The 23,749-nt window shown below is 36.0% G+C and overlaps 1 long non-coding RNA gene across 1 annotated transcript in view; it reads right to left on the bottom strand.

Moving 5' to 3' along the window:
- The window catches only part of LOC112013243 (uncharacterized), a 46,401-nt gene extending 22,659 nt beyond the window's left edge, over positions 1–23,742 (bottom strand). The window contains exon 1 of the long non-coding RNA XR_010629611.1: positions 23,653–23,742. This is a non-coding gene — a long non-coding RNA (uncharacterized LOC112013243). The remainder of the gene's footprint in view (positions 1–23,652) is intronic.
- Between the last annotated feature and the right edge of the window lie 7 nt (positions 23,743–23,749).

Below are 23,749 nucleotides of genomic sequence, written 5' to 3'. Positions count from 1 at the left end.
GAATACAGGCAAAGGTCAAGAACACCCCCCAGCGAGACTTTCTCCCACGAGGAGGAGCGCTACCAGAGGCGTAAGCGTGACAGCCCAACTCCCAGGGGCTTAGGGAGTGATGCCATGAGCAAGGCACTGGATTGGCTCTCCAAGTCGCCCTTCACGCGTTGTATAAAGGAGGCAATGCTCCCTCAGCGGTTCCAGCAGCTAACCTTCACTGTTTACAACAGCAAGACGGACCCCGTGGAGCATGTGAGCCAGTTCAACCAGAGAATGGCTGTCCATTCTAAGAACGAGGCACTGATGTGCAAAGTTTTCCCATCCAGCTTGGGGCCTGTAGCAATGAGGTGGTTCAACGGCTTGAGGACGAATTCCATAGACTCGTACAGACAACAGACCCAGGCTTTTGGTTCCCGTTTTGTCACGAATAGCAAACCTTCTCGGCCTATGAGCGTGTTACTGTCCCTATCCATGCGTGATGGAGAGACTCTCAAGGCTTACTCGGACAAGTATTGGGAGGTTTACAATGACCTGGACGGCAAGTACAACACTGTCGCCATCAACACATTCCAGAATGGACTACCAATGGGGCACGGCCTGAGGGAGTCGTTAACCAGTAAGCCCGCCACCAGCGTGCAGCGATTGATGGATTGGATCGATAAATACAAGCGGGTAGAGGAAGATATGCTACAGGGCAAAGGGAAGGAGAAGGTCATCCCTCAAGAGAGGAGGGATTTCAGGTCGGACCGATATAACAACGCCCGCTCGAGGAGGGATTTCGATGGGCAATCTGGGGCGACCAACGCCCAGACTGTCAGCTTCATGTTCCGAGAACCCGTACATAGGGTGCTGGAAAAGATAAAGAACGAACCATACTTCAGGTGACCGAATAAGATGGCTGGGGAACCTGAGAAGCGCAATCAGAATCGTTACTGCCAATACCACCAGGACCACGTACATGCCACGGAGGACTGCAGGAACCTCTGGAACCACCTGAACCAGCTAATCCGGGAGGGAAAGCTAAAGCACCTTCTGCACCACTCCAGCAGCCAACAAGGCCAGACCATCCAGGAGCCTCGGAGGGACACCGCAATCGGGCAGCTCGTTGGGACGATTAATGTAATCTTGGTGGCTGTTGTGAAATTTTAAAATACTCACAAGTGTACGAACCGTACCGAAGTATAGTTTGACAAGAACGAGGTCGAACCCACAAGAACTTGAATGAATGTAGGAAAATTAATTAAACCTTAACCAAATTAATCCTAATCTAGTTTAATAAAAATTGGTTGTTTTGAAATTAAATAAACTAAGCAAATAATAAAATTAAGCAAATAGTTAAACTAAGCAAAATATATAAAGCAATGAAAAGATGTAAATAATCAAGGGAAAGGAATTAAGGTTTTGGAATCCACCTTGTAAGTCATATCAGCATATATTTATGATCATTAATTTTTTCCAACTCACTACATGATAATCTAGAAATCAATCTTGCTATCATGGAAAATATCCTCATTAAAATCCTTATTTAAAAAATCAAAAGCATGTTCTTCTTCGCTTCTTAAGTATAAAACCAAATCATCAATTGTATCCATAGCAAAACAAATCACAAGATATATCCAATTCTAAAAATCAAATCATAACTTATATTCATTGACAAACAAATCATAAACGATATCCAATCCTATAATCAAGAATTAATAAACCAAGCATTCAATTAATTAAGACAAATCCTAAATCATGAGAAAAACATGATTGAACTCATATCTAGAATCCCATCTTAGTCAATTGATATGAAGTAAGAACAATTTTAATCATTAAAGAACAACTATTATGGGAAAAATCAAATCACATAAATATTACTGAAAATCCTTAACAAGGTTTCATCCTCAACCCTAATTATAAATTTAGCTACTCATGGTAATTGAAACAAAACAAAAGAATAAAATACAAAACATTAAACTAGACAAATAAAATAGAGAAAGAAATAGTCACAATGCTATCATGGAGAAAAGTTACAGAGAAGTCACATGCGGCACTGCCTCTTGTTCCAATTTTCTGTTTTGCATCACAGCCCTAGCACTAGCCTCAGTCCCCCCTGAATTTTGCCCTAAAAAGCCTTTAAATAGGTCAATGAATCCTATTACAAATTAAATTCCCGTTTGGAGAAAATCCCAAATTTTTAGATTTCACTTAACCGACTATTTTGGCCCACTTAACGTCTGAATTATGGCTTCTGGTAAACTACAAAGTTGTAGCCCTTTAAGTTAAATTTCCAGCCCAACTTGAATCATCTCGATTGGACATCTGAGGCGAAAGTTATGCCAAAAATACTAACTGATGTGCAGGTTAGAATCCTAATCCGAATTGGACTTGGATTTGGTGCAAATTTCCTTTGATTCCTTACTCCAATTGGACTTAAATTTAATATTCATGCCTGGATGGATGTAAGTTGGCTTGATTCAATTGGCCTAGCCCCACTTTGCATGTAAAGCCCTTGTTATCTGCAACATAAAGATATTATATAATCAGTCACAAAATAACATAAAAGTAAGGCCAAATATGTAGATATGTGAGTACTTTATCGTATATATTTCATGCACATTAGCGGCACCAGGAAGAACGGGCATGTGCCCTTTATGAGTGTTTTCTGTAGCCCAATAGCCTGCCGAGGAGTCCCAGACAGAGCTGAAAAGGGCTAAGAGAAGTTTTCCCCCAGCCTTGAGTTTCTCGGAAGAGGACAAGGTTGGGACCACCCAGCCCCATGATGACGCATTGTTTGTTACCCTTAAAATTTGGGGCTACGACGTGAAAAGAGTGATGGTGGATGGTGGCAATGCGACCAAGGTCATGTACCTAGACCTCTACAAGGGGCTGGGGCTAAAGCCAGAAGACTTGACGCCGTATAGCTCCCCCCTGATGAGCTTCGATGGGAAACTCGTCATCCTAAAGGACATGATCAGGCTGCCCATACAGACTAGCCCAGAAGTGGTGGATGTGAACTTTGTGGTGGTGGACACGTACTCCCCCTACACAGCCATCGTTGGGAGGCCCTGGCTCCACACCTTAGGGGGCGTTGCCTCCTGCTTGCACTAGAAGGTGAAATTCCCATCGGAGGATCAGGTTCTGGAAATCCGCAGTTACCAGCCTATAGCGAGGCAATGCACGGTGGCTGCCATATCATATCGGCTTGATGCACAGTCCTCGGCCACTAATGAGGAGGGCTTATAGCAATCAAAGACCCCGGTGGCGCCTCCTGGTACAGTTGCCGAGGAGGGTAAATGTAAGGACCTGGAGAAGGTGGAAATTGACGATGACCTAGAGAAGTTCTTCCAAGTCGGAGCCCAGCTGCCTTCCTGGGAGAAGGAGGAGTTACTCGAGTTCCTCAAAAGGAACCTTGACGTGTTCGTATGGGACCCCTACGATGCCCCTGGGATTGATCCATCCTTCATCTGTCACCACCTTAACGTCAACCCATCCATGATCCCTAAGAAGCAGCCACCTTAGCGCCCGTCAGGAGCATGCTGATGCAATCAAGGAAGAGGTCAATAAGCTTAAGCGCGCAGGGGCTATCAAGGAGGTTTTTTACCCCGAATGGTTGGCCAACACTGTGGTGGTCAAGAAGAAAAGTGAGAAATGGAGGGTTTATGTAGACTTCATAGACTTGAACAAAGCATGCCCAAAGGACCCCTTCCCAATGCCACGAATAGACCAGCTAGTAGATGTGACGGCAGGCCATCCTTGGATGAGCTTCCTAGATGCCTTTCAGGGCTATCATCAGATCCCACTAGCTTTGGAGAACTAAGAGAAGACAGCCTTTGTGACGCCCATTGGGAACTACCACTACAAAGTAATGCCATTCGGTCTGAAGAACGCAGGGTCCACTTATCAAAGGATGATGACAAGAATGTTCAAGCCAATGCTGGGAGAGAGTATTGAGATCTATGTTGATGATATGGTGGTAAAGAGCAAACTGGTGTCCGAACACTTGGGGGACCTCGGCTGCACATTTGACGTCTTGAGAAAGCACAAGCTATGTCTAAATGCCTCAAAATGCTCGTTCAGCGTAGGCTCTGGCAAGTTTTTGGGATACATGATCACCCATCGTGGAATCGAAGTTGACCCTGACCAAATCAAGGCCCTTCATAATTTGAAGCCCCCGCAAAACCCTAAAGAGGTCCAAAAGCTTACTGGGATGATCGCAGCGCTGAACCGATTCATTTCCAGGTCGGCTGACAGATGCAGCCCTTCTATCTCCTGATTAACAAGTGGAAAGGATTTGAGTGGTCTGAGGATTGTGTCGTAGCTTTCCAACAGCTCAAGGAGTATCTATCCCGGCCGCCTATCATGTCCAATCCCGAGGCTGACGAGGTCCTATATGCATACCTTGCTGTAGCGCCTCACGTAGTGAGCCTAGTACTTATACGAGATGACAATGGTGTCCAAAAGCCAATCTATTACGTCAACAAGTCGTTGCATGAAGCGGAGGTCAAGTACCTGCCCTTGGAGAAAGCCATACTGGCCGTGGTCCACGCCACGAGAAAGCTCTCCCATTACTTTCAAGCTCACACAGTGGTTGTCCTAACCCGACTGCCCTTGAAGTCTGTACTCCGGACCGCTGATTACACAAGAAGAATCGTGAAGTGAAACACAATTCTGGAGGCCTTCGACATCAAATACATGCCTCGGACCTCCATAAAGGGCCAGGTTCTGGCAGATTTGATGGTCGAGTTCGCCGAACCAGCTGTAGAAGTGACAGCCGAGGAGACGAACTTCGATGAGAAATCGATGGGTGCAATCTCCATCCCGGAGCCACCATGTTGGAAGGTATATGTTGATGGCGCGGCAAACCAAATGGGGTCCGGAGTGGGGCTAGTCCTAGTATCCCCTGAAGATCATGTCATAAAGAAGTCCCTGAGGCTCGGATTCTCGACCACAAACAACGAGGCCGAGTATGAGGCGTTATTGCAGGGGATGGTCATGGTACAGAAGTTGGGAGGAAAGTCGGTGGAGATGTTCTCAAACTCGAGACTGGTGGTAGGACAGGTAAAAGGAGAGATGGAGGCCAGAGATCCGAGAATACAAGAGTACTTGAGCCAGGTCAAGCGCTTGACCTTAGACTTCCAACCTTTTAGTTTGTCCCATATTCCAGGAGTGGGAACAGCCATGCCGATTCATTAGCCACACTCGCAACTTCCTCGGCAGACGGTCTACCTCGGATCATACTTGTGGAGCATCTGGAGAGGGCAAGTGAAGTGGTGAAGGGAGCGATCCTCGTTCATCGGGCCGAGATGGGTCCTAGCTAGATGGACCCCATAGTGAGATTCCTCAAAGATGATGTCCTGCTCGAGGAGAGGGCGGAAGCAGAAAAAATACGAAGGAAGGCCCCTCGGTTCTGGTTGTCCGAGGATCTCAAACTATACATGCGCTCCTACTCTGGGCCATACCTGTTGTGCGTCCACCCTGAAGTGGCAGAATCATTACTTGAAGAGCTACATGAGGGAATCTGTGGGAGCCACACGGGAGGGAGATCACTGTCTCACCGGACTATCACACAAGGATACTTGTGGCTGGGGATGCAGCAAGAGGCCCTAGAGTATGTCAAGAAGTGTGACCAATGCCAAAGGTTCACCCCAAATATCTATCAGCCAGGAGGGGTCCTCAATCCTTTGTCCAGTCCATGGCCGTTCGCCCAATGGGGCTTGGACATTGTAGGACCTTTCCCCAAAGCACCAGGGAATAAGAAGTATCTATTGGTAGCCACGGACTACTTCACCAAATGGGTCGAAGTCGAGCCATTGGCCAACATCAGGGACGTAGATGCAAAGAAATTCCTATAGAGGAACATTGTCACGCGATTCGGGGTCCTTTATACCCTCATCTCGGATAATGGGCTCCAATTCGGTAGCAAGGCCTTCCGAAGGTACTATTGTGAACTTGGGATCACAAACAGATACTCAACGCCAGCCTACCCTCAGGGAAACGGACAGGCCGAGGCTGTCAACAAGGTCATCATCAATGGGCTTAAGAAGAGACTAGATGATGCTAAGGGGAGATGGGTAGAGGAGCTGCCCCACGTTCTATAGACGTACCGGACTACGCCCCAGAGATCAACGGGGGAGACGCCTTTTTCCATGACTTATGGTGCCGAGGCTGTGATCCCCCTGGAAACAAACTTCCCAACGCTACGGACGAGCTCCTTCACCCCAGGCAACAATGATGAACTGCTGGGGCGGAGCCTGGACATGGTAGACGAACGAAGAGAATGAGCGATGATCCAGCTGGCCTATTACCAGCAAAAGCTCAAGCAAGGGTATGACGCCAACGTAAAGCTCAGACCACTAGCACTGGGGGGACCTGGTGCTGAGAAAAGTCATAGGGGCTGTCAAGAACCCTTCTTGGGGAAAGCTGGGACCCAACTGGGAAGGGCCCTACCGAATTACCTCAATAGCAGGGGTAGGAGCATACTATTTAGAAGATTTAGATGACAAACCTGTACCTCGCCCATGGAATGTAAATAACTTGAAAAGGTATTACTATTAATAAAAAAGTCTTTTTTTATTCAGATTTTTTTAGCCTATCGTGACCATGCGCCTCGCATCCTGGCGGCCGGACTAAGTATTAGACAGAGCCAAGGCATTGCATAGTCCTCAGACTCAAGCCTGTGGGGAAGCTAACTACTTCAAAAGTCTAAGTGTTAGACAGAACCAAGGCATTGCATGGTCCTCGGACTCAAGCCTGCGGGGAAACTAACTACTTCAAAAGTCTAAGTGTTAGACAGAACCAAGGCATTGCATGATCCTCGGACTCAATCCTATGGAGAAACTAACTACTTCAAAAAGACTTGCTGCTTTGCTTATTATTATTATTATCATTATTATTATTATTATTATTTTTTTTTTTTTGGGGGATACAAAAGGATCTTTGGAGGGGTCAATTCTATCACACTCCCCTGATGGGTTGGGTGCCCCCACCTTGGATTTTCAACTTTTTGAAGTTGCTCAGAAATATTGGCCACATTATAATGACAGTCTTGACTATAACGATAGAACTTATAGAAGTATTACTTTTTGATAATGAGAAAAATTATGATACGGCTTTTATAACCCCAAAGATTGTAACTTCATTTTCAGCATCAAAGGTGGATGGACTTTTTGGTGGTTTGGTGACAATGCCTCACACTCTTACACAATTTGATTGGAGTTTATCTTCTGAATTTAAATATTTGTGTGGTTGATTTTGGTTCATTTATATGCTTATTGTGAACCTAATGGGATCAAGATTATACTATAATTGAATTTATTTAGAGAGTGTTTGCAATTTTCTGTATAGTAGTCCTCTTAAATTTGGTTTCTTAATATGAGTTCTATTTAATTAAACTAATAAAGCTTTCTGTTATTGAAAAAGTCATTGAGATTCAAATCTCTATAAAAAAACTAATTTGTGTCTAATAATAAAGAGAAATTATCATAGTTTTTAAACGTTATAGTTTAACATTGTATTATCTTTGAAAAAAAAAGGTTTTGTAATGAATAATGGTTATTAGGGTCATATCAAAATAGAGTTTCCACTACTAGTTGTCCATTTTCTTTTTTAAAAAATATTGTTTTAATTCTATTTTGGAATCATAAACTATTTTTATTTTTAATATAATATTTTAGTTTAATCCAATAGTCACAAAAGTCTAAAAAGTTTCATGTTTTGCTTACAAGTTACAGTAAGTGGAGAGATATTTGAAGTGGGCGCTCTATATTAGAAAGAAAACCTAATAATGCCATTAAGCTACAAAATTCATGATGTCATTAAACTGTTGTACTTTTTTTTTCAATAAAACTGTTGTACCTTCTATATTTACATATGCTGTGTATCAATCTCTAAATTATTTAAAATACTTTACTATTTTTTTTTTTTTGAGGTAGAATTTCAACATATGGGGCCTACTCTAGTTGATTGCCTTTAATCATTAGACTAAGACACTTATTAGATTTTTGTGTAAGCAAAAATATAAACCAAAATCTCTTATTTGACAACAAAATATTTTACCAATTGAACTAACTTGAATTTACATTTTACCGGTTAATTTATCTAAAAGCCACCATATGGTGTATATTTTAATTACCTATTATACTCATGAACAATTTTTTATTCACCCTATGAAGAAAAGCATCTAATGATGATTTTATGACTATATCAACATGTATCTTATAGCCCTCATGTGCGAGAGGGTCATGATGAAATATTCTACAATTCAATCAATCCGTGCACAATTAAGGGGAGATCATCAAACGGACCCCTATCAATGCTGCTATGGTTGCGTCGCATTCCTTCAAAAGCTTCTTATAATGTTTTATTTGTCTTTATTTTATACATACCTTTATGAATCAGAACTTAACTGCATGAAAAAAAAATGTTGAGTAAAAAAAAAAAAATGGTCCCCCACAAGCTGAAGAGGACGACCGGGACCCACTGATAAAAACATCCAGCTCATACTTCACAAGGCTCACAACCCCATCCCCCATCGCCTTGCTGTGAATAAAACCATACTCAACACAACCCATCAAATTCTATTGCTTAATACACAAATGTGTATAAGAATACTATAAATTTTATGATTGTGGGAAGCCGTTTAAAAAACGTTCCCAATACCTGGAAAAAGCCGCGTTTTAAACGCGCAACTTCAGACCTAAATTAAAGCCGCGTCTATAAAATGCAGCTTTAGGAAAGTTAGAGCTGCATTTTTTAAACGTAGCTCTAGTTAAGATATTAAAAAAAAAATGTTTGCCAAAAAAATAAAATATGACAGGCCTAGAGCCGCATTTTTTAGATGTGGCCATATCTGGCCGAGTGAAAAACGGGGCCATAGTTTAATAAAACACGGCTGAAGACGCGTGCTATGGCCCCACGATTAAAACAGGGCTTCAGGAGGAGACTTTAAGCCCCGTTTTATAAAAACGGGGCTGTAGGACGTCTATGGTCGCGTTTTTAAAAACGTTGCCCAATGCCCCCGCGTTTTGTAGTGATTGTAAATAAACCGATAAAATTTGACTTAGAAAAACAAAAAACCAAAAAGGTACCTGAAATTTGACATGGCAATAAATAGAAAAATGGTAAATGAAAATTTGCTTCATTTTTTATGCTTAATTTTTATACTATATGCATTCCACAATATATTAATCATGCAAAACCAAAATCCACTATACCAGACCAAGCCCAAAAAAACAAGTTGCAAAAGACCGATTAATCAAAGATTTGACTAGACCCTTACTTTCGTTTTTTAGTGACATATATTACTTTATCAAGTCATGTATCATGCATGGTGGTATAGTTTAGATAATTTTCAATTTTAAAGCACTTGTTTTTGTTGCCATAAACTAATCAAATGAAAAATCAAGTGGACCATCCTGATGAATTTGTCCCCCTAATTATCCTAATCATACTAGCTAGCATTTTGACCGATTAATCAAAGATTTGACTAGACCCTTACTTTCGTTTTTTAGTGACATATATTACTTTATCAAGTCATGTATCATGCATGGTGGTATAGTTTAGATAATTTTCAATTTTAAAGCACTTGTTTTTGTTGCCATAAACTAATCAAATGAAAAATCAAGTGGACCATCCTGATGAATTTGTCCCCCTAATTATCCTAATCATACTAGCTAGCATTTTTTTGTCCTAATTAGCCCATAGCCTGGGATTTTAATTACTAGCTTACATAATAAGACTTCATTGCTCATCAGACTTGACCCAACTCATTGTGATTATATTTGATTCATTTGAAGATTAATAAATATCAAGATGCATGACAGCTTGTTGTTAGGTAAAGATTGATTACCAGTTAAAATTACACTAAGTGATACACAGATCTCTTCTACTTCTTTGTCCTCTCCAATTTATAAGAAAGGGATTTGAGTAAGGCAAAAAATAGATATGAAAATGACTATAAGTGAAAGACCCAATCCTTGTTTCTCCAGTGTGTGACTGTATGTCAAAATTAGAAGCTTAAAGTTTTCGTATATCTAGAAGTTGTGGTTTTTACTTTTTACCATTTAGATGCTTCCCTTACAACCTAATATTATTAAGTTACAGTGGAATTTGCCCTTTTTTACGTAAAAGTTATCATCCACTTCTTTCATATATTATCTTCTTGTATTTTATATCAAAATTTCTTTAGTCATCTTCATCTATAGTACATAAAAATCATGAAAATTTATTATATATGTGTGTAATAAATTAATATAAAAGGGTTGTTGTTGTTGTTGTTGTGGTTGTGGTTGGGACTCAATGGCGCTTGCGGTGGCCATGGGGGAAATATGGTTGTCCACAGGTCCAGTAGGGTCGATTTTGGGCCCAACCCGGACTCAACCCGCCGGTGTCGGGTGGAGGGTAGAGGAACCCGAAACCGACCACTAGAAAAATCGGTCAAGTCAGTTTCGGATGAGGGTGAGCGCCGGTCAGTTACCGAAGTAAAAAAAAAGAAAACCGCCAGAATCTAAAAAATATCACCGAAATTTGGGAAATCATGCCGGAATTTGGAAAATCTCGCCGATATCTTCATTTATTTTTGTTGGAATCTGAAATTTTTCACTAAAAATTGTTGGAATTGGCCGGATCTGGCTAAATCCCACTAGATCTAGCTGTATCTGGGCGAGATCTTGCTAGATTTGGCCAGACTTTTTATAAAACTCCGGTCAAGTTCGGGTTGCTTGAGTTTTGGAGAAGCAAACCCGCCACTCGACCCACCGATGTCGATTCTTGAGAACAAAAACCAGCCGCCGACCGACTGGACCTTCGGTTTTGGCTGGAATTGGGTCGACGTCGAGTGGATTTGCTGGGTTGTCGGGCTCCAATCGAGTCTGGACAGCCCTAAGGGGAATAGAAAAAGGCTTAGATCTATGAAAGTCAAAAACCAAAGCTTAAACAACAAATTAGACTTGTACACTTAACTTGATTATAGTAAGTAAAATATGTTTAAATACCTATAAAGTCTATTCCTGTGATGTTCGTAATTGGTTTTGTGGTGGGCTGTTGTGTTGGAGCAAGCGGGTAGCTTGCATGGTGTTATAAGGTGGTTTAATTTCATATTACGAGTCTTTTTAGTTTCTTGCAAATGTGAATGGACCTTATTGATTAGGTGTGATGAACAGTATTTTAATTGATTTCTATACTTGTAAACACTCTATACTTGTGATGTTTGTGATTGGTTTTATGGTGGGTTGTTTTGTTGGAGCAAGCGAGTGGCTTGCATAGTGTTATAAGGTTGTTTAAATTTATACTAGGAGTTTATATTTGTGTGTGCAATGTATATTTGTTTAAGTATTAATATAAACTTGTGCATAATGATGATTTGCTGAAGAGGAAGTATGAATTTGGACCAAATACGTATCCTTGGGAAATAGGGAGGAGTTTTTGGGTAATTTCATTACCAATTTGATCTTTTAACACTCATTTGTTTTATTATGCTATTACCATTTCCTTTGTTGAAGAAGAGAATATAAGCTAATTGTCTTTGGGAAGCTTGACAAAACCCGGAATTCAGGGCCGGCTCAACAACTTTGGGGGCCTTAGGAAAAATTTTAAGTGGGGTCTTTTTTTATATTTAAATATTAATTAAATAATATGTATTGAATTTTTTATTTAAAATCTATTTTTCTTGTTTCTAAGATGCAAAATTGCTAGAAATAAAATTTAAAGTATAGAATAATAGAACCTGTTTATTGCAATTTTTCTAAAGCCGTGACCACTTTAAAGTTTAAACCTGCACAAATAAAAATTAGTTTATTATATCGTTCAATAAATTAGTATTACTATAAATGAGTTGATATAATACGCATTAAATTATTAATTGGTGTGATAATTTATAATAATTAATAAAATAAGAGTATGCATTAAAAAAAAAAGTGATAAATTATTAATTAGTATGTGGTGGGACCAGCTGTGATGTGCTGTGGGCTTTGGGAAAACTGTGCACTATGTAGTCTTATCTACACAGCCCACACCCTGTGTGTTGTCTTGTCTTAACTATTTTTGTTTTTTTCCTTTTTAATTTTTTATATTTTAGGATACAATGGAGCCTTTTTAATGCATTTTATTGAGCAATAAAAGTATTTAAAATTTTTTTAATTAAAATATATAGATAAATATTTTATATATATATATATATATATATATATTTTTTTTTTTTTAGTGTTATAAGGTGGTTTAAATTCATACTAAGAGTTTATATTTGTGTGTGCAATGTATATTTGTTTAAGTATTAATATAAACTTGTGCATAATGATGATTTACTGAAGAGGAAGTATGAATTTGGATCAAATACGTATCCTTGGGAAAAAGGGAGGAGTTTTTGGGTAATTTCATTACCAATTTGATCTTTTAACACTCATTTGTTTTATTATGCTATTACCTTTTCCTTTGTTGAAGAAGAGAATATAAGCTAATTGTCTTTGGGAAGCTTGGCAAAACCCAGCATTCAAGGCCGGCTCAACAACTTTGGGGGTCTTAGGAAAAATTTTAAGTGGGGTCTTTTTTATATTTAAATATTAATTAAATAATATGTATTGAATTTTTTATTTAAAATCTATTTTTCTTGTTTTTGAGATGCAAAATTGCTAGAAATAAAATTTAAAGTATAGAATAATAGAACCTGGTTATTGCAATTTTTCTAAAGCCATGACCACTTTAAAGTTTAAACCTGCACAAATAAAAATTAGTTTATTACATCGTTCAATAAATTAGTATTACTATAAATGAGTTGATATGATACGCATCAAATTATTAATTGGTGTGATAATTTATAATAATTAATAAAATTAGAGTATGTATTAAAAAAAAAGTGATAAATTATTAATTAGTATGTGGTGGGACCAGCTGTGATGTGCTGTGGGCTTTGGGAAAACTGTGCACTGTGCAGTCTTGTCTATACAGCCCACACCCTGTGTGCTGTCTTGTCTTAACTATTTTTGTTTTTTTTTCCTTTTTAATTTTTTATATTTTAGGATACAATGAAGCCTTTTTAATGCATTTTATTGACCAATAAAAGTATTTAAAATATTTTTAATTAAAATATATAGATAAATATTATATATATATATATTTTTTTTTTACAAGTGATGGCCTTCTTTTATTTGGGGGCCTTAGGCGATTGCATCAATTGCATCACCTGTTGAGCCGGTTCTGCCAACATTAATCATATTGATAGTAGCTGATGTGACCTCTTTGACACCGGGTATAAAGACTCAAGTGAGTTTTTTTTTTTTGTTTTTTTGTTTTTTATTGAGTAATTAAGCAGATGACTCTTCCAAACAATAGACTAGACTTAAACAATTTACGTAACTTGTGGGTTTATTGTTTCAGTGCAAGACTTTGCCTTCTTGTTGCATTTTAGAATTACGTGAGCTACATCCTTCTTTCTTAAAAAAACAAGAGTGTTGCTTAAAGCAAAGTGTTGGCTGTTCAGAGTTTTTTATTCATGAAATCAAATCACACGGTATTTCATCTATCTCCAAAATAATTAAATGGTCTAAACTCCACCCAAAAAAAAGAAAAAAAAAAGACAAAAGTCCCAAATAAATCCTAACAAAGCAAGTGTCCAAAATAAAATTTAATTTGTAATACGTAATGAAATTCTCCAAGAGTGACAATACGCTTGGAATCTCACTGATAGGATACTTGGAGCAAAATGATCACACTGGGGAGGGTGGGTACGGTTGGGGTGAGGAACTTTCAATAATGTTATATTGGGGAAGTGATTAGTGGCAAATATATGTAAAAAAACTTCATTGTTTGGAGCCAGCTGGGGATGTGGTTTGTTGCATGAATTGACCCGTTTAAATTTCATGGAAGAGTGTCTTTTGGACAGTGATCGTTTCATCATTCTAACAGATCCTAATTATTGTTTTACCACTTCCAGCACCGCAGAGTAATGAAGATAAAGATACACATTTCATGAATCATGAATCATGAATCATGATGGATGAGTTTATTGTTTTTAAATTTCTTTGGCTCCACCAATACCGTACTAAAGAAGAGATGGCATTTTTCTTTTTGTTTTTTCTGGGTAGGGGGGGTGGATCTACCAGCATCTAGATGGCATATTCTTTTTTTTTTTTTTTCCCCTTTTCTTTTCTTTTTGACAATTTTGGTTTGATTATTTTAAAATGAGAATCTGCATATGATATTAGTTTCTTTATTGCGAGAAACGGAAAATTACTTAAAAGAACCCAATAAGCTACATGAATCAATCGGATAAAAACAAACACATGTTAAGTATTAATATAAACTTGTGCATAATGATGATTTGCTGAAGAGGAAGTATGAATTTGGATCATATACGTATCCTTAGGAAAAAGGGAGGAGTTTTTGGGTAATTTCATTACCAATTTGATCTTTTAACACTCATTTGTTTTATTATGCTATTACCTTTTCCTTTGTTGAAGAAGAGTATATAAGCTAATTGTCTTTGGGAAGCTTGGCAAAACCTAGCATTCAGGGCCGCTTAACAACTTTGGGGGCTTTAGGCAAAAATTTTAAGTGAGGTATTTTTTATATTTAAATATTAATTTAATAATATGTATTGAATTTTTTATTTAAAATCTATTTTTCTTGTTTTTGAGATGCAAAATTGCTAAAAATAAAATTTAAAGTATAGAATAATAGAATCTAGTTATTGCAATTTTTCTAAAGCCATGACCACTTTAAAGTCTAAACCTGCACAAATAAAAATTAGTTTATTACATTGTTCAATAAATTAGTATTACTATAATACAAATGAGTTGATATGATACGCATCAAATTATTAATTAGAGTGATAATTTATAATAATTAATAAAATAAGAGTATGCATTAAAAAAAAAATGTGATAAATTATTAATTAGTATGTGGTGAGACTAGCTGTGATGTGCTGTGGGCTTTGGGAAAACTGTGCACTGTGCAGTCTTGTCTACACAGCCCACACCCTGTGTGCTATCTTGTCTTAACTATTTTTGTTTTTTTTCCTTTTTAATTTTTTATATTTTAGGATACAATGGAGCCTTTTTAATACATTTTATTGACTAATAAAAGTATTTAAATTTTTTTTAATTAAAATATATAGATAAATATTATATATATATATATATTATTTTATTTTTACAAGTGGGGGCCTTCTTTTATTTGGGGGCCTTAGGCGATTGCATCAATTGAATCACTTATTGAGCCGGCCCTGCCGACATTAATCATATTGTTAGTAGCTGACGTGACCTCTTTGGCACCAGGTATAAAGACTCACATGAGTTTTTTTTTTTTTTTTTTGAGTAATTAAGCAGACAACTCTTCCAAACAATAGACCAGACTTAAACAATTTACGTAGCTTGAGGGTTTATTGTTTCAGTGCAAGACTTTGTCTTCTTGTTGCACTTTAGAATTACGTGAGCTACATCATTCTTTCTTAAAAAAACAAGTGTGTTGCTTAAAGCAAAGTGTTAGCTGTTCAGAGTTTTTTAGTCATGAAATCAAATCACACGGTATTTTATCTATCTCCAAAATAACAAAATGGTCTAAACTCTACAAAAATAAACAGACAAAAGTCTCAAATAAATCCTAACGAAGCTAATGCCCAAAATAAAATTTAATTTGTAATACATAATGAAATTCTCCAAGAGTGACAATACGCTTGGAATCTCACTGATAGGATACTTGGAGCAAAATGATCACACTGGGGAGGGTGGGTATGGTTGGGGTGAGGAACTTTCAATAAAGTTATATTGGGGAAGTGATTAGTGGCGAATATATGTAAAAAAAAATTCATTGTTTGGAGCCAGCTGGGGATGTGGTTTGTTGTATGAATTGACCCATTTAAATTTCATGGAAGAGTGTCTTTTGGACTGTGATCGTTTCATCATTCTAACAGATCCTTATTGAATGGGTGAGAACATAGGGTTGGGTTCTAAGTACTTCTGAAGTAACCAAGTGTTTTTTTTTTTAATATAAAAAATAAAACAAAAAAAAAAATTGTGGTGGGACACTTAGCTTGATCATAGTAAGTAAAATCTGTTTAAATACCTATAAAACTCTATTCTTGTGACGTTCATGATTGGTTTTGTGGTGGGTTGTTGTGTTGGAGCAAGCGGGTAGTTTGCATGGTGTTATAAGGTGGTTTAATTTCATATTATGAGTGTTTTTAGTTTCTTGCAAATGTGAATGGACCTTATTGATTAGATGTGATGAATAGTATTTTAATTGATTTCAATACTTGTAAACACTCTATACTTGTGATATTTGTGATTGATTTTGTGATGGGTTGTTGTGTTGGAGCAAGCGGGTGGCTTACATGGTGTTATAAGGTGGTTTAAATTCATACTGGGAGTAGACATGGCAAAACGGGCGGGGCGGGGCGGGTTCAGGTCGGGTCAATCGGGTTGCGGGTCGAGTCAGGTTGGGTTTACCTATATTTTTCAAACAAGTTTTTTTTTTTTTACAAAAACAAATCAATGACTACTTGTTTAGAGAGAATGAATAAAATCAATTAAGCAAATAAATTGCACTTAATGCCACTTGTTAATATCCTTCTAATTCTGATAGTTTTGAGTATGACAAAAATTATTTATAGTCATAAATTCATGATGGAAAAAGTCTTCAATGTTAATAGTTCACTATCAAAATGCGTATAATTACAGTTTACATCTTCAAAAAGAGATAGATCTTAAAACAAACAAAACAAGTAAGCCAGCAAAGTAGCAAGTTATCGATCTTCTTAAGTGCACATGTTCCTGTTGCATTTAAAATAATAGTAAAGTCAGATTACTTAGAAAGATAAACTAAATAAAAAAATATTTAAAAATAAACATAACATATTAAGTAAAGAAGAATAAGTAAATATTTTATAAGAATTACACCTCGATCTCAATCTACTCAACGTTGGTAGCAGATTCAGCACTACAAATATTCATACTTGCAAATTGTAGCTCAAGTTGGCCAATTTCGTCCGCATCTTCATTTATAATACAATATTTTAATATAACTTAGTGTACCATGAAAGCAAATCAATAGAGAATTAAAATAGTATAATTATGACTATAAAAGACGTGATCGATATAGCCAACTTTTAGTACACAACTTAGCTTCCACATTCTCAGGTAAAAGACGTGATCAATACGGAGTAGTAATTTTTTTCCCAGTGCTAAAACTTGATTCAGAAGCAATGGTGGTTATCGAAATGCTCATGAGATCTCGGGCCATTAAAGAGAGCTCTGGAAACTTATTGTAATGCTCTTTTCACCAAGAGAGAACTTCCAAATTTGAATTTTGCTTTTTGCTATGTCTAGGTTCTTCTAAATACAAGTCCAACTAAGATATTTTTTTTGGCACCACAACCACTTTCATAATAATCAAATTCCTAATCATTAAAAAAAATTGTAATAAAAAATAATACCACACAACATTACAATCTTTATTACTAAAAAAACATAGCACAACATATACCAAATAAAATGCAATTCACTTACATTATCTTCCTTATGATATATATATATATATATATATTTAATGGTTGTCTTGACTACTGATGAGTGATGACTCTTCACTTCTTGATAGCCTTGCCTGGCCCTTGTCTTGTCTCTTGTGTAAGTTGTAACGTGCTGTAGGCAAGACAAGCACAAAAGCTAGGCAGCCTAGGCTAGCTAGCTCTAATGGATACTTTTGATGATTTTTTTTTTTAATTTGTTTTTGCTTGGTGGTACTCATGAGGAATTAAATAGTCATTTTTTATAATATATTAATTATTAGTTTTGATACTTTGTGCTTTATGCACCTAGTATCAAAAGTAATTAAAATATTTTTTTAGCGAATTTTTTTAACTGGTCGGGTCACTGGTTATCCGGGTCAAGTCGGGTCGGGTTGGCCCTCAAACAAAATCGAGTTCGGGTCAAGTATTTTTCGGATCGGGTCGGTCAGAAAATTCTGACCCGTATTGCCATGTCTAACTGGGAGTGTATATTTGTGTGTGCAATGTATATTTGTTTAAGTATTAATATAAACTTGTGCATAATGATGATTTGCTAAAGAGGAAGTATGAATCTGGATCATATACGTATCCTTGGGAAAAAGGGAGGAGTTTTTGGGTAATTTCATTACCAATTTGATCTTTTAACACTCATTTGTTTTATTATGCTATTACCTTTTCCATTGTTGAAGAAGAGTACATAAGCTAATTGTCTTTGGGAAGCTTGGCAAAACCCGGCATTCAAGGCCGGCTCAACAACTTTGGGGGCCTTGGGCAAAAATTTTAAGTGAGGTCTTTTTTACATTTAAATATTAATTAAATGATATGTATTGAATTTTTTATTTAAAATCTATTTTTCTTGTTTTTGAGATGCAAAATTGCTAGATGATTTGCTGAAGAGGAAGTATGAATCTGGATCATATACGTATCCTTGGGAAAAAGGGAGGAGTTTTTGGGTAATTTCATTACCAATTTGATCTTTTAACACTCATTTGTTTTATTATGCTATTACCTTTTCCGTTGTTGAAGAAGAGTACATAAGCTAATTGTCTTTGGGAAGCTTGGCAAAACCCGACATTCAAGGCCGGCTCAACAACTTTGGGGGCCTTGGGCAAAAATTTTAAGTGAGGTATTTTTTATATTTAAATATTAATTAAATGATATGTATTAAATTTTTTATTTAAAATCTATTTTTCTTGTTTTTGAGATGCAAAATTGCTAGAAATAAAATTTAAAGTATAGAAGAATAGAACTTGGTTATTTCAATTTTTCTAAAGCCGTGACCACTTTAAAGTCTAAACCTGCACAAATAAAAATTAGTTTATTACATTGTTCAATAAATTAGTATTACTATAATACAAATGAGTTGATATGATACGCATCAAATTATTAATTGGTGTGATAATTTATAATAATTAATAAAATAAGAGTATGCATTAAAAAAAATGTGATAAATTATTAATTAGTATGTGGTGGGACCAACTGTGATGTGCTGTGGGCTTTGGGAAAACTGTGCACTGTGCAATCTTGTCTACATAGCCCACACCCTGTGTGCTGTCTTGTCTAAACTAATTTTGTTTTTTTTCATTTTTAATTTTTTATATTTTAGGATACAATGGAGCCTTTTTAATGCATTTTATTAACCAATAAAAGTATTTAAAATTTTTTTAATTAAAATATATAGATAAATATTATATATATATATATATATATATTTTTTACAAGTGGGGGCCTTCTTTTATTTGAGGGTCTTAGGCGATTGCATCAATTGCATCACCTGTTGAGCCGGCCCTGCCGACATTAATCATATTGATAGTAGCTGATGTGACCTCTTGCAAACAGATGACTCTACCAAACAATAGACCAGACTTAAACAATTTAATCAGATGACTCTTCCAAACAATAGACCAGACTTAAAGAATTTACGTAGCTTGTGGGTTTACTGTTTTAGTGCAAGACTTTGTCTTCTTGTTGCATTAATTAAAATATATAGATAAATATTATATATATATATATATATTTTTTTTTTTAACAAGTGGGGGCCTTCTTTTATTTGGGGGTCTTAGGCAATTGCATCAATTGCATCACCTGTTGAGCCAGCCCTGCCGACATTAATCATATTGATAGTAGCTGATGTGACCTCTTCCAAACAGATGACTCTTCCAAACAATAGACCAGACTTAAACAATTTAATCAGATGACTCTTCCAAACAATAGACCAGACTTAAAGAATTTACGTAGCTTGTGGGTTTACTATTTTAGTGCAAGACTTTGTCTTCTTGTTGCATTTTAGAATTACGTGAGCTACATCATTCTTTCTTAAAAAAACAAGAGTGTTGGCGGTTCAGAGTTTTTTAGTCATGAAATCAAATCACACGGTATTTCATCTATCTCCAAAATAACTAAATGGTCTAAACTCCACAAAAATAAACAGACAAAAGTCCCAAATAAATCCTAACGAAGCAAATGTCCAAAATAAAATTTAATTTGTAATACGTAATGAAATTCTCCAAGAGTGACAATACGCTTGGAATCTCACTGATAGGATACTTGGATCACAATGATCACACTGGGGAGGGTGGGTACAGTTGGGGTGAGGAACTTTCAATAAAGTTATATTGGGAAAGTGATTAGTGGCGAATATATGTAAAAAAAACTTCATTGTTTGGAGCCAGCTGGGGATGTGGTTTGTTGTATGAATTGACCCATTTAAATTTCATGGAAGAGTGTCTTTTGGACTGTGATCGTTTCATCATTCTAACAGATCCTAATTGAATGGGTGAGAACATAGGATTGGGTTTTAAGTACTTCTAAAGTAACCAAGTGTTTTTTTTTAATATAAAAAATAAAACAAAAAAAAATTTTGAATGTAATTTCAACACAATTACATATTTTTATATTTACATACATTTACACAAAAAGACAGAAGCTAAGCAATTTATATTATCAAAAGATAAGTCTATATTATCAAAAAGAAAAAAGATAAGCAATTTCAGCGTTTTCACATTTGCGCCTTTTTTTTTTTTTAGACCAGCACCTGGTGCACTGTTCATGGGACATGAACAGTAAAAAAGAGTTAATAGTAGCCGTAATATTTGACTTTTCAGCCACTTTTCAGTACACCAGTGGGTCTTATGCACTGTTCACGGGACCCACAAACTTCACTTTTCAGCAAATTTTTAATTAAAAAGGGGTTTCATGGCACTATTTACACATTTAAAAATTATTTTGTTACAGTGTTTTCAGTTTTCAACAAAATTTGCTATATCCAAACGGACCTAAAGTGAATGTACAGTGCCGGCAAGTATTTCAAAAATGTTTATAATTACCACCACACACCATTGGTGTGATGGTCACTACACAAGTATAAATGCTTGTGGGATGTGGGAGGCAAGGGCCGAAGTTCAAGTTTTCAGGAGGGAGCTTCACACACATATACACTTAGATTATTCTGGAATAGAATTCTATCTTGTATAAAAAAAATGTTTATAATTTTTTAACATTACTCTTTTTATTTTGGACAATAACTACTTACTTGTTTACGTGAATAGTGTTAGGATTAGTGCCCTTAAATCCTATTGTATGATGCTATTAAGTTTGATATTGTGTATGACATTATGTATGACTTAATATTGTGTTTAATGAATTTGTTTTATTATTATCTGAAATAATGGTAACATGAATTTTCGGACATTATCATTTAGTCCATGAGATGCATAGTATGTGATTTATGTGAAAAGTCACAAAAGATATAAATCATAGGTTCTTTGTAAACTGAGAATTATAATTTGTAGTTGGTGATGAAATTGGGCATTTCATCTGCGAAGACTATAACATATCAACCACAATGATTTGTTTTGATCATGAAAGTGGAGACTTCTAGTTGATGTGTTAATAGGTTTTAAGAGTTAAGACATATTGAACATGACCGCTGTAAGATTTGTTATTCTCCTAAGAACTGTCAAATGAATAATAAATCTCACGACTTGTATTTGCATGAACTCTTAATCCTGAGAAAATAATGGACCTGATCATAAGATGTAGGTTGCTTTGATGTATCAGGAGTGAGATCTAAAGTAATGGTCAAAACCTCAGTATGTTGGGCAGCCACATTTAGTGTTGATGGAACATGTATTCTTAAGATAGAATTCATAGTCTCTTAACAGAGATATAAAGTATTCTCTTGAGATAAGTTTAATGAGTTTGTTATTCAAAGAGTTAGGCCTAACCACTTTAGTAAGACTAAAGTATATATTTATGGAATTGGATTTCATAAATATATGATGAATAACTTAAAAAGATTAAACCGGGTACTCAAGGATTAAGATGTAGTAATTTACAAAGTGGCAGTCTACATTAATAACTTTGTATTACTACGAATATTTTATGAAGGGGTTGCATGTATAATAAAGTCTTGGGATATAATTTATAGATAAGGCCTAGAGTGCAACCATATTTATACAGTGGTATTAAATATAGTTAGTGGTAACTTTGGACTTGTCAAGAGTTGACAGAAAAGCCCAAGGCTCATTGGAGCTAGTGTCTTATTGGTCCCTTTTGGTCCCACTCCAAACCACATACTTAAGTCCAATTGGAAAGGCCCAAGAAGCCAGCCCAATTAGATAATTGGTTAGATACAAAGAGAAAAACGTACAAAATTTTCTGTGTGAAAAAAACAACATTATAATGGTGTGAAAGTGAGTGTATGTCACTCTCTAATCATCCCTTTGTAACCAATTGAGAGTCCACACTTCTTGGGCGTTAGTGGAATTGGAGTGAAGATTAAAAGTATTCCTAAGTGCTTCAATCTTCGGTTTTGAAATTCACCGCTTCAAGGTACGCTCTCTTGTTCTCAAATTCTGAAATTTACTTAACGCACGTTATCAATTTCAAATGATGTAGATCTGTTATTTTTCTGCTGCGTTTACATTTATTTCCATCAAATAGTACATTATAAAGTGTACATTGTAGGCAAAAATGTGGCATATCTTTTTTTTTTTTTTTTTGGTAAACAAAAATGGGGGGATTTATNAACAATCATTTTTAATAATCTTTTAGCAACAATAATTGTATCTAAACGGAGCCTAAGCCTCACACGTCACTTCCTTTTAATTAAATTTTTTTTTTTTGGATAAGACGTTGGCCTGTACAGTGTACACTCGTGGATCCCTTAACATCCAATGAGACCATTTTAAGAGGTAAAATAAGATAATTGTTTCTCACAATCCCATACGCAGCCTAAAGCTTCTCGCTTTCAAATTTTTGTACTATTTGAAAAGTGAACAGTTTATTTTACCTTTTATCTATTTATTTTTTCAAATACACTTTTCAACAGACCCTTTATCATTTTCTCTATCTTATTTAAATATTATATCTTCATTCATTCTTTCTTTAATATTTCTTTTTCAATCTTTTTCATTCATCTAATTTTAATGAGAAGTGTTACATTTTTAACATTTTATAATATTTTCACAATAAATTATATGTGGTTAGTTATTACTGATTTTAATTTGAATACATCACTTAATATTTTTTTCATCGTATTAGTTAGTAACAACCCACTACTTAAAAATTATTATAAAATATTATAGTAGAATTTCTCAATTTAATTTCTTGTACTTTGTTTTATTTTCCCTTATTTCTTTTCATCCACACGTTTTTTTTTTCCTCTTTTTTCTCCTCCACACCTTTCCCTTATCTCTATCTTTACTTTTCTTTTTTTTTTTTTATATAGCACTTCGTCTAAAGCTACATCCTCTTTATCTTCACTTTTCTTTTCTCTTTTATTCTCCTTTCTTCTCTAGCACTTTGTTTGGAGCTCTATCTTCAATCTTCACTTTTTTTTTTCTTCTCTAGCACTACGTCTACTCCAGGGCATTCAAGAAGCACCACTGCATGTCCTCCTCCCACCGAGGCTCAGATGGGTCAGCTTTGCTCTTTTTTTATTTTTGGGTTTTAATTTGATTAGTTTTAAATATGATATTGAGTTTGTATTTTGATTGAGAGCTCTATCAATTTTGTGCTTCACCGTTGTTTTCTAATGGGAAGTAAAGAGAGAGTTTTTTCTAAAGAGAAGCAAGAGAGAGAGAGAGGGTGGAGGGAAGAGAAAAGTATTTTTTTAATTCATCCTGTATTATTTGGGGGGGGGGGAATATTTTTTAGATATGCTACAGTGCTCTCCAGGCCTGGAGAGCTACTGTAGCAAATCTAAGAAAAAAAATTGGAGATGCTCTTACACATTTATCACGTCAGAGAAAATAGGATAGAGAGAGGGAGAAAGAA

This window comes from Quercus suber, unplaced genomic scaffold, assembly GCF_002906115.3.
Source record: "Quercus suber isolate HL8 unplaced genomic scaffold, Cork oak 2.0 scaffold_103, whole genome shotgun sequence".
Taxonomy (NCBI): Eukaryota; Viridiplantae; Streptophyta; class Magnoliopsida; order Fagales; family Fagaceae; genus Quercus; species Quercus suber.
This window is presented reverse-complemented; position numbering and strand designations above follow the sequence as displayed.